This window comes from Equus quagga, chromosome 10 (genome assembly GCF_021613505.1).
Source record: "Equus quagga isolate Etosha38 chromosome 10, UCLA_HA_Equagga_1.0, whole genome shotgun sequence".
In the NCBI taxonomy this organism is placed as follows: Eukaryota; Metazoa; Chordata; class Mammalia; order Perissodactyla; family Equidae; genus Equus; species Equus quagga.
Genome location: NC_060276.1, coordinates 113,229,972 through 113,236,640, shown reverse-complemented (window position 1 = coordinate 113,236,640; position 6,669 = coordinate 113,229,972).

Here is a 6,669-nt window from a genome sequence, read left to right as displayed (position 1 = left end):
GGTGTAGTAGCTGGAGATTTGTGGGAACTCTGTCACAAATTCCCTACAGGAGAGCCCACAAAGGGTGGTGGAATTGGGCATCTCGAGTTCTCTGATATCTTCCCCTAAGTGAATGTAGAAATAGGTCCAAAAACTGGCAGAGACGAGGAGAGCCCCAGCTTTCAGATAAGATCCATTATATTATGGGTTTGGTAAAAATTATAAAAGCATGTGGGTAAAGAATAAAATTTATGAAAATGGTATCGTGTGGGTGAAAGAAGTGATAGTTCTATTTTTAATTTTTTGGGGAACCTCCATACTGTTTTCCATAGTGGCTGCACCAATTTATATTCCCACTAAGAGTGCACAAAGGTTCCCTTTTCTCCACATCCTCACCAACATGTTTTATCTTTTGTCTTTTTGATAAAAGCCATCCTAACAGGTGTGAGGGGATACTGTGGCTTTGATTTGCGTTTCCCTGATGATTACTGATGTTGAGCATCTTTTCATGTACTTGTTGGCCATTTATATGTCCTTTTTGGAAAAAATGTCTATTCAGGTCCTCTGTCCATTTTTTAATCAGATTTTTTTTTTGCTATTGTGTTGTATGAGTTCCTTATATATTTTCAATATTAACCTCATATTCTTTAATAATACTAACAGCAATTTCAAAATTTTAAAACAGAAATCCTTATTTATAATGTAAGTCCGTAATTCTCAAACATTTCAGTCTTGGGAGACATCTAAAGTCTTAAGAATCAGTGAAGACTCCAAAGAGCTTGTAATAGATTTTATCAATCAATGTTTGCTGTGTTAGAAATAAAAACTGAGAGAAATTTTTAAATACTTAATAATTCATTTAAAATAACAGTGATAAACCCATTACATGTTGACATAACACATTTTGATGAAAATAACTATTTTCTAAAATAAAAAATTTATTGAGAAGAATGGAATTGTCATACAGTTTTGCAATCTCTTTAATGTCTGCCTTAATAGAAGCAGCTGGATTCTCATATTGGCTTCTGTATTGAATATATTGTGAAACATTGTTTTGGTTGAAAAATATGGAGCAAACCCAGCCTCACACAGATGTGTAGTTGGAAATGGGAGGAGTATATTAATAGCTTTTTCAGATAGTTGTGGATATTCTTCTTTGGTACCATGCAAATTCAGACAAGTGGTAGTTTCTTAAAAGATGCATTATGAGATTTGAAACCACAATAATGAACTTTTCATACTCGAATACATTAAAATTCATTGGTTTATCTTACATTCTGAATGGATGTATCACTCATGCATGATTTTGTAACATCATATGTTGGTCATTAGGGAGATATTGGTTCATTGAATTTTGCAGATCTTCCTTATACAATACAAAAGAAATCACACTTATTAATAATACCACTGATCAGAGAAGTCTTTAAGTGTTGTAAAACTGTCAAGCCCATGGGAGCAGATTCGTTTTCTAAAATTTTAATTGTCACTTCCAAAGTCAAATTTTATTATTGGCAGCAAATACTGACAGTTGTTTTCCTTAAAGTGACAGGCTCATTTTGTTCATTTTTGAGAAAATGTCTGCCTCATCTCCAAGTCTGAAAAATCGTTGTTATCAGTTGCCCTGTAAAGTGAAGATGGCATTACATGAAAACAACAGCTAGTTTAGCTGGCAACTCAAATGTTGGTACCTCAAACACTGAGTGTTTTTCCTTGAGACAATATACAAACATTGGTGTGCAGCAGAAATGATTTAGACATACTTCTCAATTTTGTCACAGAATTTAAGAAGACCTGTGCTCAAGTGTGGGGATATAGTAAAAGTAATCCTTTCTACTGGCATTTGCTTTTCCTGCAAGTGCATAGTGGTGAAGGACACAGTCATCTCTAATACAGTTGGGTGCCACTGCATCAATTCATGCGTAGGTGCTGACAGGTTTACTCCTCATTGCTTTGTAACACTGGTGCAGATATCAACACAGTGAAAAAGACAAAATACCATCTTTGAGATATTATGAGACTGGTTTTGACTTCATAGAACCTTTGAAAGTGTCTTGAGGGTTCCCAGTTATCTGGGGACCAATCTTTGAGGTCCACTGATGTCTCTCAATATTTTTTCTCCTTTAGGTAAATTTAGTGTCAGAAATTTACATATTTAGCATTACAGATTAATTTAGCATTCTTTTATTCAGGACTTACTTGTGCATATACACTATAATGTGCTGGCAATACAATGGTAAGCAAAAATAAAGTCCTTGCTTGCCCTCATGGAATTTCTTTTCTACTGGGTGAGGTGAACTGTAATCCAATAATCAGATATTTGTAAATGTATAATTGTAATAAGTGTCATGAGAATCATAGTAGGGGCAGTTCACTTAATCTGTGGGTAGGGGATTAAGAAACAATGTTTCTGAGAATGTAATGTTTGCCTTAAAACCTCAAGGGTCAATAGGTGTGAGCAGGTAAAGGAAGTAGTGGTGGAGGGTGTTCCAGGCAGAGGGAACAGCATGTGCAAAGGTCCTGAGGCAAGAGGGAGCTTGGCATGTTCAAGAAATGGGAAACAGCACTGAAAGGGAGGGAAGATAATGGGAAATAATGCCAGAAAGGAAAATATATAGCAGAATATACAATAGTCTCTGCTAACATTTTGGCTTTTATGCAGAGAACAAAGAAGTGCGCTTGAAGTGTTTCTAGAAAGGTTGGTTTAATCAGATTGGCAAATAAAAAGATCACCAGTGCAGCAGTGGTGAGAATCGATGGATGATGTTGGCGAGGTTAGGGAGATGAATGGAGGGAACCATTTAGATGGCTGTTGTAGTGATTTAGGAGAGAGAGAAAAACAGTGAAAGAATTGTGCTAGCGCGCTACCATGGGAAGGAAGTGATATGGATTCAATGGAGGAGTGGGCATGGGTAGGGGAGAAAGTGGCTTCACAGATAGTGCCATGGTTCCTGGTTTGCCCAGCTGGATGGATAATGGTCTCTGGGGTAGCCACTTCTTATTTAACCCAGGCTATCTGGGAACAAAACTAGAAAAAAAAGAAAGGAAGAAAGAAAGAAAGAAAATTTTTTACAAATCAGCACTTAAGGCCAGGGGTTGACAGAATCAAGTTATTAGGAGAGAGATTTGAATTTATTAATTATATCAGTTCTCTCCTAAAAATAAAATATTTCAAGGGGTCGTTTAGAGATTCCTAAGAACATTAAGTTCAGTTTCCTTTCATAGATCTATTTTTAGTGGCCAAAGAGTTTGTTAGGGTGCTTGGTCTTCCCTACAGAAGACAAGGCATCAAGACACATTCAATAAATGAGAGAACTTTCAAACATTGCGAACATGAGTTGATGATCCCCCAGGGCAGTCTGCTCACCTGAGCACTACCGTGTGCCCAGCTCTCTTGGATGTATCCACGGGTATGGTCTCACTTGAGGGTGGTGATAATGCAACATGGTAGATGTTGTCGTTGCTCCCATTTTATAGATAGGGAAGCTCAGAAACGTTGATGTTTGCCAAGGATCATACCATTCCCAAGCATCAAAGTTAGGATTTCCACACTATTCTTTTTTTTTCAGCTTTATTGAGGTATAATTGACACATAAAATTGTAATACATTTAACCACACTATTCTTTCTTAAAGCAGTTGAGTGATATTTCTAATGCAGAGGTTTCCAGGTTTTGGGGGGTCATGGATCCCTTTGAGATTCTACTGACAACTACTAACCTTCTTCCTAGCAAAGTTCATCTTTGCACACACACACAATTGATACCCCATTTCTAGAGGTTTTCAGTTCTCTTGAAACCCATTCGGAGATTGCCCATTTGAAATCCAGGGTTAACAAGGCTTGTTCTAGGGCCTTGTCAAAGCTGTCACTGGTGGTGTTTTTGAGTCTGGTCATTGGTGAAATTTTTTTTAATTGAGGTAACATTGATTTATACAGGTGGACTTTTTAAGAATCATAAAAAATTAGCCACTTTAGATTTCCAGATTAAAAAGTAGTCACTCTTCATAAAATTATCATATAACCCAGCAATTTCACCCTAGGTATATGTGTAAAAGAATCGAAAACAGGTGTTCAAACAAAAACTTGTACATACATGATCATAGCAGCCTATGCACAACCACGAAAAAGTGGAAACAACCCAAATGTCCATTAACTGATGAGTGGATAAACAAAATGGGGTAACTCTATACAACGGGATGTTATTCAGCAATAAAAAGGAATGAGGTTCTGATACATGCTACAACATGGATGAACCTTGGAGAGATTATGTTAAGAAAGAAGCTAGATAGAAAAGGCCACATATTGTATGACTCCATTTATGTGAACTGTCCGGAATAAGTAAATCTAGGGACAGGGAGAAAGTAGATGAGTGGTTGTCTGGGACTGGGAAAGGGGGAAAAGTGAGTGGCTGCTTAATGGGTACCGGTTTCTTTGCTGTAATGAAAATGCTCTGGAATTAGATGGAGATGATGCTTGCACAATGTTGTAAATGTACTAAAAGCTGTGAATTCTGTACTGTAAAGTAGTTAAATGGTGAATTTTATGTTATGTGAATTTTACTTTAAACTTAAAAAAAGGTGACTTTCAAGAAACCTACACCTGCCCAGCTCTGCCTTCTTAGTACCTTCCTCTGCCTGGGCTGGGCTAGTTGGAGGAGCTCGGGCTCATTCACTCTGTGCCCAGGCATGACTTCCCTGGTGGGCTGGTTTGCACCTACAGGCTGAATCCTGGCAGCCTTCTCCAGGGATACCCATCGCCACCCAGGGGCCTGGCAAAGTGCATGGCCTTCTCTGTGCAGAAATCCCACACGCTTCCCTACTGCCTGTGTTTACAGCATCTTATTTGCCTTAGAAAGACACGAATATATGGGCTTTTTTAAGCCTTTAAACCTGAAACACCATTCTTTGTATTTTATCTTTTTGGCCTTTTCCTTAGCTGCTCTGAATCAGCTTTTTCTGCCTTGTTGATACAGACCTGGTTCTCAAAGGTGGAGGTGGGGGAAGGGGGGATGGGTTGTTGTGACCCCCCCGGGGGACATTCAGTAATGTCTAGAGATAGTCTGTTTGTCAGGACTTGGGGGCTGTTAATGGTATCTAGTGGGTAGAGGCCAGGGATGCTGTTAAACATCCTATCATGCACAGAACAGCCCCACAACAATGAATCATCTGGCCCCAAATGTCAATGGTGTTAAGATTGAGAAAATCAGGCTTAAAGTATCATTGCTATCATATAATTGAAAATGCCAGTAACTACTTATTGTGAGCATTCTCATGGAGACAGTTTCCATTCCCTTGATGTCTGTGGCTTGTGATGCCAAATGCTGAAGGAGCCCTGAGGAGAGGGTTCTGGAACTCCATAGGGAAATCGAGGACCTTAGCTTTGTAACTTATTGATCCCACAAAGACTATATCCCAAAAGGCCCTGGGGCGTGTACACATCATGGAGCTATAAAATGGAAGTTAACCCTTCCATGCCCAGCACCGTGGCATATGCACACTGGTCTGCCAGGCAGAGACAAGCAGGTAAAGAATTAGAATGCGATTCCCAACATAAGACCCACATGATCTGCAAAGGAAGGAAATACGCACATTATTCTTACCATTTTTCTTTATCATTTCAACTTATTCTGACTAATAATTGTATCATCAGTAACTTCATTCTGAACTAAGGTTTATTTATTGATTTTTTTATTAATCTGTTTAGAGAAGATTGGTCCCTTTTTCTTGTAAGAGAGACATTGGCTGTATGGATCTGTTTCATTTTCTTTAATAATATTCCAATATTGGTAAAACAAATGCTTTTAAAACAGGCATGATTTGGGTGAAAATCAGATCCTCCATTTTGAAAACCTTGTCACAGTCCTTGTTGAAGAGAGCAAAGACCTGCTGCATGAAACAGCAACAGATTCTTTTTTATTTTTAAAGATTGGCACGTGAGCTAACAACTGTTGCCAATCTTCTTTTTTTTCCCTACTTTTTCTCCCCAAATCCCCCCAGTACATAGTTGTATATTTTAGTTGTGGGTCCTTCTAGTTATGGCATGTGGGATGCCTCCTCAGCATGGGATGAGCGGTGCCATGTCTGTGCCCAGGATCCGAACTGGTGAAACCCTGGGCCGCCGAAGCAGAGCATGCGAACTTAACCACTAGCCCACGGGGCCGGCCCCAGCAACAGATTCTGAAACGTTCTCCTTATTACCCTGCAGAGACGACATGTTCAAAACACCCTTAACCATGCTTACTCCCATTACCTTAGAAAACACCTTGGGGAAAACCTTCAGTAATTATTTCCTTGCTGGAAGGTTTACTCCCTGGAAAATTATGCTTGGCCTCTCCCTAGCTGCAGAAGATGCCCCAATTAGGAGATGTCATGTTGAACACGTTGTTTGGCAATGTGGCAGACACGTGGGGGAGGGGTTCATTACAGCTCCTCTATACTGAGTTTGCCAAATGCGTGTGTACCTGCCTCTGCAGTGGTAAACTCCGCAGCAGTGGCCATCCAGAATAAGTGGGAAAATCCTGTTTGAGGACGGGGGCACTGCTTACTTGGATTCACTCACATTGAAAATGCCATGAAGTGAAATTCACGTCTTTCTCCATCTAGGGCTCTGGCCAACCCCTTCTGATAAGAGTGCACACTTCTGTAGGGCTGCGGAGGCCGCAACTTCGTATGTTTGTGATTAGACGACTATTGCT